The following is a 6,516-nucleotide window of genomic DNA, read 5'->3' as shown; positions in this document are numbered from 1 at the left end:
ATCTGCTTCAAATGGCACCCCAATATCCCATAAACCTATGCCCCTCTAACATACATCATGATTTGAGCCACACGTTAAATCTTCTAATCTCCTCCATTTTACCTGGCATTGCACAGGAAGAACTTCTGAGAAGACCACCTTGTCAGTTCTGTCCCTAAGCTTCCCAACTAACTCTTTAAATTTGCCTGCCCTTCCCCATGTCATTTGTTCCGATGTTGACAATGACAACTGGATCCACCCCAGCTCTGGTCAGGAGCTTATCTACACATCCAGAGAGGTTTCTTACTTGGGCTCCAGGTAGGCATCAGACCATGTGAGACTCCATGTCAGTACACACCTGATTCTTCACCCCGCTGACAATTGAGTCCCCTGCTATCACAACTATCTATTTACGAGGTTTTGGTTTACGATTAGGAGCCTGTTGGGCTCCTCTGTTCTGCCTACCATCTCAGAGATTTCATGTTCTTTGCCCGGCATTGATAGATGTTCTAAATGGTTGAACACTTCCAAGTCTAGAGATGATGCACCCGGACAGTGTGCAGTTTATACCCTGCGCTTCCTTCCCACGGTCACCTACCTCTCTTTCTGGTCTGGAGTCTCAACCCGTGGTTCTCTTGGGGTGCACACTACCTCCCTACAGGACATCTGCCAATTCTCTACAACATCGCAGGTCAGCAACCCCCTTCTCACGTTCAAACAAACCTTGTTCCCGAGGTATCGGCTTAGCTGGCATTTCTAGCATATAAACTCTTCAGGGAGCAACTGTCCGCGAGTCCAAACACAAGGCAAGACTGGCATTGCAGAGGCTACATTATTATACCTCCGGGGGGGGGGGGGGGCGAGCGGGAGGGAGGGAATAACTACTGAAGATTAATGGTGTATCTGTTTTAATTCTTAAAAGTAAACTACTGTTTATACTACTACTTTGTTCCCTGGGTACCAGATAATGCCGCACAATTAGTGTGTGCTTGGACCTTCTAGATATGCGTCCCCTGATCGATTAGCATTTTCCGCCTGAAAACTATACCGCGAAGAGATTCTTCGTGCCGCCATGTTAGGCTTACAACAACTTCCCTACTATATAATTATATATAGTATAGTATATAGTAATTATAGGGGGATATCCTTTGCGACGCATGTAAGGCAACGAAACACAAGTTATAAAAGTAGCTGCGTTCAAAATTTAAAACTTAACAAACGAAAACGGAACAAACAAACGCTACAACCAAACTCTTTCTTACACTCTCACACTCAACCAATCAGCGCACACAGTATGCCAACACGAATAGCAGCACAACACGGAAGTTTCGGGAGAGAGAATTTCAGCAGTAAATTCCCCTTTCGATTGACTTTCGATTCTAGGTTCCGACGGAGAGAAGCTGCCGGCAAGAGAGCGAGTTGCTTCGATGTTCCGTGTACTCAGGTGAGAGAAGCATGAAATATTTTCTTACGGAAAATCTAAGTCAATGTTTCCTAACCTTTACTAGCCCATCTCCGCTCTAAAGCACTTTCATACTTGCCAACGTCCCTCTTTCCGGGCCCCAATAATGTAAAAACATGTTTTCCATATGCCAGCATGAGAAAAATTATTCTGCTTTAATTTTTTTTTATCTTTAAACCGAGATTACACAGAAACTATGCGCGGTACAGCAACATCAACATCAATATGATCCTTGAGCTTCATGGTTTTTAGTAAAATTTGAAATATCTGGTTCAAGCTGTGACAACAAAGCTTTAAATCCCCACGCCTAACAATGTCCAAGCGGTTTCTGTTTTTGTTTTGTGAGAGTATGCGGTTCACTACACTGAACTAACTCACTTTCAACAGGGTAGGAGGATGGAAATACAATAAAGAGCAGTTTGGCTCTTCTCCAAAGACCAGAAAACTTCCTGTCACAGTGAAACCACACAGCACAAAAGCCGATATTTTTGAAAAACATTTTTGCTTCTTCATCATTCCGGATTCCGATGGTATAGTGCAGTACAGGAGCGGTACAGTATAGGGACTCAAGTGATCCGAAGGTGCCTAGAGCAGGGATCCAAGTGAGGACTGGCAGGAAGTGAAGGGCAGGGGAGCTGTTCAGGAAGCAGAGGCGAGGCTGGTGGGAGTGGTCACATGATGCCGAGCTGGGTTAGGATCATTTCCAACTCCCAAATGGACACCATCAGAGGGAAGGAAAGGCGCCATCTAGTTCAGGAGGAGGTAAGAGCAGCAGTGGAGGAGACGAAAACGTGCAAGGCGGTGGGAATGAAGCAACAGGGAGCTTGGACAAGATGAGAGAATGTGGTTGAGAGGAAAGTGACATGGGCTGAGCTTTGGAAAGCCGAGCCACACTGCATCCAATTTCTCATCCAGGCAGTGTACGATGTGATTCCAAGCCCATCAAACCTGAACAGATGGGGCAAAAAAGAGTCATCTGCATGCCCACTGTGCTCCAAGAGAGGAACCTTGGAACACATCCTCAGCGGCTGCACAAAGTCGCTTGGTGAGGGACGGTACCGATGAAGGCATGATCAGGTCCTGAAGACCATCGCTGAAGTCATCAGTGCAGGAGTTGAGTGGGCGAAGTGGTCTTGACCCTCCAAGCAGGCCATTCCCTTTGTCAGAGCTGGGGAGCAGCCAATACCCACCAAAAGGGGTTCAGACAGGCGGTTCTGTGAAGGTGATCAGGAGTCCCGGATGGTAATTTGCCTCCCTGGTGCCAGGGTTCGGGACATTTCTGATCGCGTCCAAGATATCCTGAAGTGGGAGGGTGAGGAGCCAGAGGTCGTGGTACATGTAGGTACCAGTGACATAGGTAGGAAAGGGGAAGAGGTCCTGAAGCGAGAGTATAGGGAGTTAGGAAGGCAGTTAAGAAGAAGGACCGCAAAGGTAGTAATCTCGGGATTACTGCCTGTGCCACGCGACAGTGAGAGTAGGAATGGAATTAGGTGGAGGATGAATGCGTGGCTGTGGGATTGGAGCAGGGGGCAGGGATTCAAGTTTCTGGATCATTGGGACCTCTTCTGGGGCAGGCGTGACCTGTTCAAGAAGGACGGGTTACACTTGAATCCTGGGGGGGGACCAATATCCTAGTGGGGAGGTTTCCTAGGGCTACAGGGAAGACTTTAAACTAGTAAGATGGGGGGGGGGGGGCAGGAATCAATTTGAGGAAACTATGGGAGAGGAGGTTAGTTCACCAGTAGAGCAAGTAAGTAGACAGTGTGTGAGGGTGGAAAGGCAGGTGATGGAGAAGGGATGCGCTCAGCCCGAAGATGTAGGGGAGAAGAAAGAAAAGGATAATAAATTTGAAGGCATTGTTAGGGATGAAAAGAGAGGAGGAGGTGGAGAGTATCTTAAATGTATCTATTTTAATGCTAGGAGCATTGCAAGAAAGGTGGATGAGCTTCAAGCGTGGATTGATACCTGGAATTATGATGTTGTAGCTATTAGTGAAACATGGTTGCAGGAGGGGTGTGATTGGCAACTAAATATGGATTTAGTTGCTTCAGGTGTGATAGAGTAGGAGGGGCCAGAGGAGGAGGTGTTGCATTGCTTGTCCGAGAAAATCTTATGGCGGTGCTTTGGAAGGATAGATTAGAGAGTTCCTCTAGGGAGGCTATTTGGGTGGAATTGAGGAATGGGAAAGGTGTAGTAACACTGATAGGAGTGTATTATAGGCCACCTAATGGGGAGCATGAGTTGGAAGAGCAAATGTGTAAGGAGATAGCAGATATTTGTAGTAAACACAAGGTGGTGATTGTGGGAGATTTTAATTTTCCACACGTAGACTGGGAAGCTCATTCTGTAAAAGGGCTGGATGGTTTAGAGTTTGTGAAATGTGTGCAGGATAGTTTTTTGCAACAATACGTAGAAGTACCAACTAGAGATGGGGCAGTGTTGGATCTCCTGTTAGGGAATGCGATAGGTCAGCTGACAGATGTATGTGTTGGGGAGCACTTCGGGTCCAGTGATCACAATAGCATTAGCTTCAATATAATTATGGAGAAGGACAGGACTGGACCTAGAGTTGAGATTTTTGATTGGAGAAAGGCTAACTTTGAGGAGATGCAAAGGGATTTAGAGAGAGTGGATTGGGTCAAGTTGTTTTATGGGAAGGATGTAATAGAGAAATGGAGGTCATTTAAGGGTGAAATTATGAGGGTACAGAATCTTTATGTTCCTGTTAGGTTGAAAGGAATGGTTAAAGGTTTGAAAGCACCATGGTTTTCAAGGGATATTAGAAACTTGGTTCAGAAAAAGAGGGATGTCAACAATAGATATAGGCAGCATGGAGTAAAGGAATTGCTCGAGGAATATAAAGAATGTAAAAGGAATCTTAAGAAAGAGATTAGAAAAGCTAAAAGAAGATACGAGGTTGGTTTGGCAAATAGGGTAAAGGTGAATCCGAAAGGTTTCTACAGTTAAACTAAAAGCAAAAGGATAGTGAGAGATAAAATTGGCCCCTTAGAGAATCAGAGTGGTCAGCTATGTGTGGAGCTGAGGGAGATGGGAGAGATTTTGAATGATTTCTGCTCTTCGGTATTCACTAAGGAGAAGGATATTGAATGGTGTAAGGTGTGTGAAACAAGTAAGGAGGTTATGGAACCTATGACAATTAAAGAGGTGGAAGTACCGGCACTTTTAAGAAATTTAAAAGTAGATAAGTCTCCAGGTCCTGACAGGATATTCCCCAGGACCTTGAGGGAAGTTTGTGTACAGATAGCAGGAGCTCTGACGGAGATCTTTAAGATGTCATTAGAAACAGGGATTGTGCCGGAGGATTGGTGTATTGCTCATGTGGTTCCATTGTTTAAAAAGGGTTCTAGAAGTAAGCCTAGCAATTATAGACCTGTCAGTTTGACATCAGTGGTGGGTAAATTAATGGAAAATATTCTTAGAGATAGTATTAATAATTATCTGGATAGACAGGATCTGATTAGGAGTAGCCAGCATGGATTTGTGCGTGAAAGGTCATGTTTGACAAACCTTATTGAATTTTTTGAAGAAGTTACGAGCAATGTTGATGAGGATAAGGCAGTGGATGTAGTTTATATGGACTTCAGCAAGGCCTTTGACAAAATTCCACATGGAAGGTTAGTTAAGAAGGTTCAGTCGTTAGGTATTAATGCTGGAGTAATAAAATGGATTCAACAGTGGCTAGATGGGAGATGCCAGAGAGTAGTGGTGGATAATTATTTATCGGGTTGGAGGCCGGTGACTAGCGGGGTGCCTCAGGGATCTGATTTGGGCCCAACGTTGTTTGTAATATACATAAATGATCTGGATGATGGGCTGGTAAATTGGATTAGTAAGTATGCCGATGATACTAAGGTAGGAGGTGTTGTGGATAATGAGGTGGATTTTCAAAGCTTGCAGGGAGATTTATGCTGGTTAGAAGAATGGGCTGAACTTTGTCAGATGGAGTTTAATGCTGAGAAGTGCGAGGTTCTACATTTTGGCAGGAATAATCCAAATAGAACATACAGGGTAAATGGTAGGGCATTGAAGAATGCAGTGGAACAGAGAGATCTAGGAATAACAGTGCATAGTTCCCTGAAGTTGGAGTCTCATGTAGATAGGGTGGTGAAGAAGGCTTTTGGAACACTGGCCTTTATAAATCAAAGCACTGAGTACAGAAGTTGGGATGTAATGTTAAAATTGTACAAGGCATTGGTAAGGCCAAATTTGGAATATTGTGTACAGTTCTGGTCACCGAATTATAGGAAAGATATCAATAAATTAGAGAGAGTGCAGAGACGACTTACTAGGATGTTACCTGGGTTTCAGCACTTAAGTTACAGAGAAAGGTTGAACAAGTTAGGTCTCTATTCATTGGAGCATAGAAGGTTGAGGGGGGATTTGATCAAGGTATTTAAAATTTTGAGAGGGATAGATAGAGTTGACGTGAATAGGCTGTTTCCATTGAGAGTAGGGGAGATTCAAACGAGAGGACATGATTTGAGAGTTAGGGGGCAAAAGTTTAAGGGAAACACGAGGGGGTATTTCTTTACTCAGAGAGTGATAGCTGTGTGTAATTAGCTTCCTGTAGAAGTAGTAGAGGCCAGTTCAGTTGTGTCATTTAAGGTAAAATTGGATAGGTATATGGACAGGAAAGGAGTGGAGTGTTATGGGCTGAGTGCGGGTAGGTGGGACTAGGTGAGATTAAGAGTTCGGCACAGACTAGGAGTGCCGAGATGGCCTGTTTCCGTGCTGTGATTGTTATATTGTTATATGGTTTATTTGGTTAAAAGAACATCTGCAGGTATCCTGACCTCTGCAAGGGACTGGCAGCTGTTGATGAACCTCAAACGCAGCTGAAGTCCCCCAACCATATCGCAGCCACCACCCTGTGACCAGACATTGTCCTTGAGTCTGAGTCTACCAAGCAAGTGGTGCTGCTGGAGCTGACAGTCCCATGGGAAGATCGCTAGGAAGAGGCCTTTGAAAGGTAGCTCTCCAACTATGCAGGACTGGTCAGCAACTGTCAGCAGGCTGGGTGGGGAGCAAGGTGTTTCCCAATGGAGGTTGGATGT

General features: G+C 44.8%; 1 protein-coding gene across 1 annotated transcript in view; it reads left to right on the top strand.

Annotated features, from left to right (window-relative positions):
• Positions 1-1,336: 1,336 nt before the first annotated feature.
• Positions 1,337-6,516, top strand: part of LOC132382709 (guanylate-binding protein 1-like) — a 40,104-nt gene continuing 34,924 nt past the window's right edge. The window contains exon 1 of the mRNA XM_059953162.1: positions 1,337-1,423. The gene's annotated coding sequence lies outside the window, so the exon portion shown is untranslated. The remainder of the gene's footprint in view (positions 1,424-6,516) is intronic.

Source organism: Hypanus sabinus, chromosome 29 (genome assembly GCF_030144855.1).
Source record: "Hypanus sabinus isolate sHypSab1 chromosome 29, sHypSab1.hap1, whole genome shotgun sequence".
Taxonomy (NCBI): Eukaryota; Metazoa; Chordata; class Chondrichthyes; order Myliobatiformes; family Dasyatidae; genus Hypanus; species Hypanus sabinus.
The sequence above is the reverse complement of the archived record's forward strand: the minus strand, read 5'-3'. Positions and strand labels throughout refer to the sequence as shown.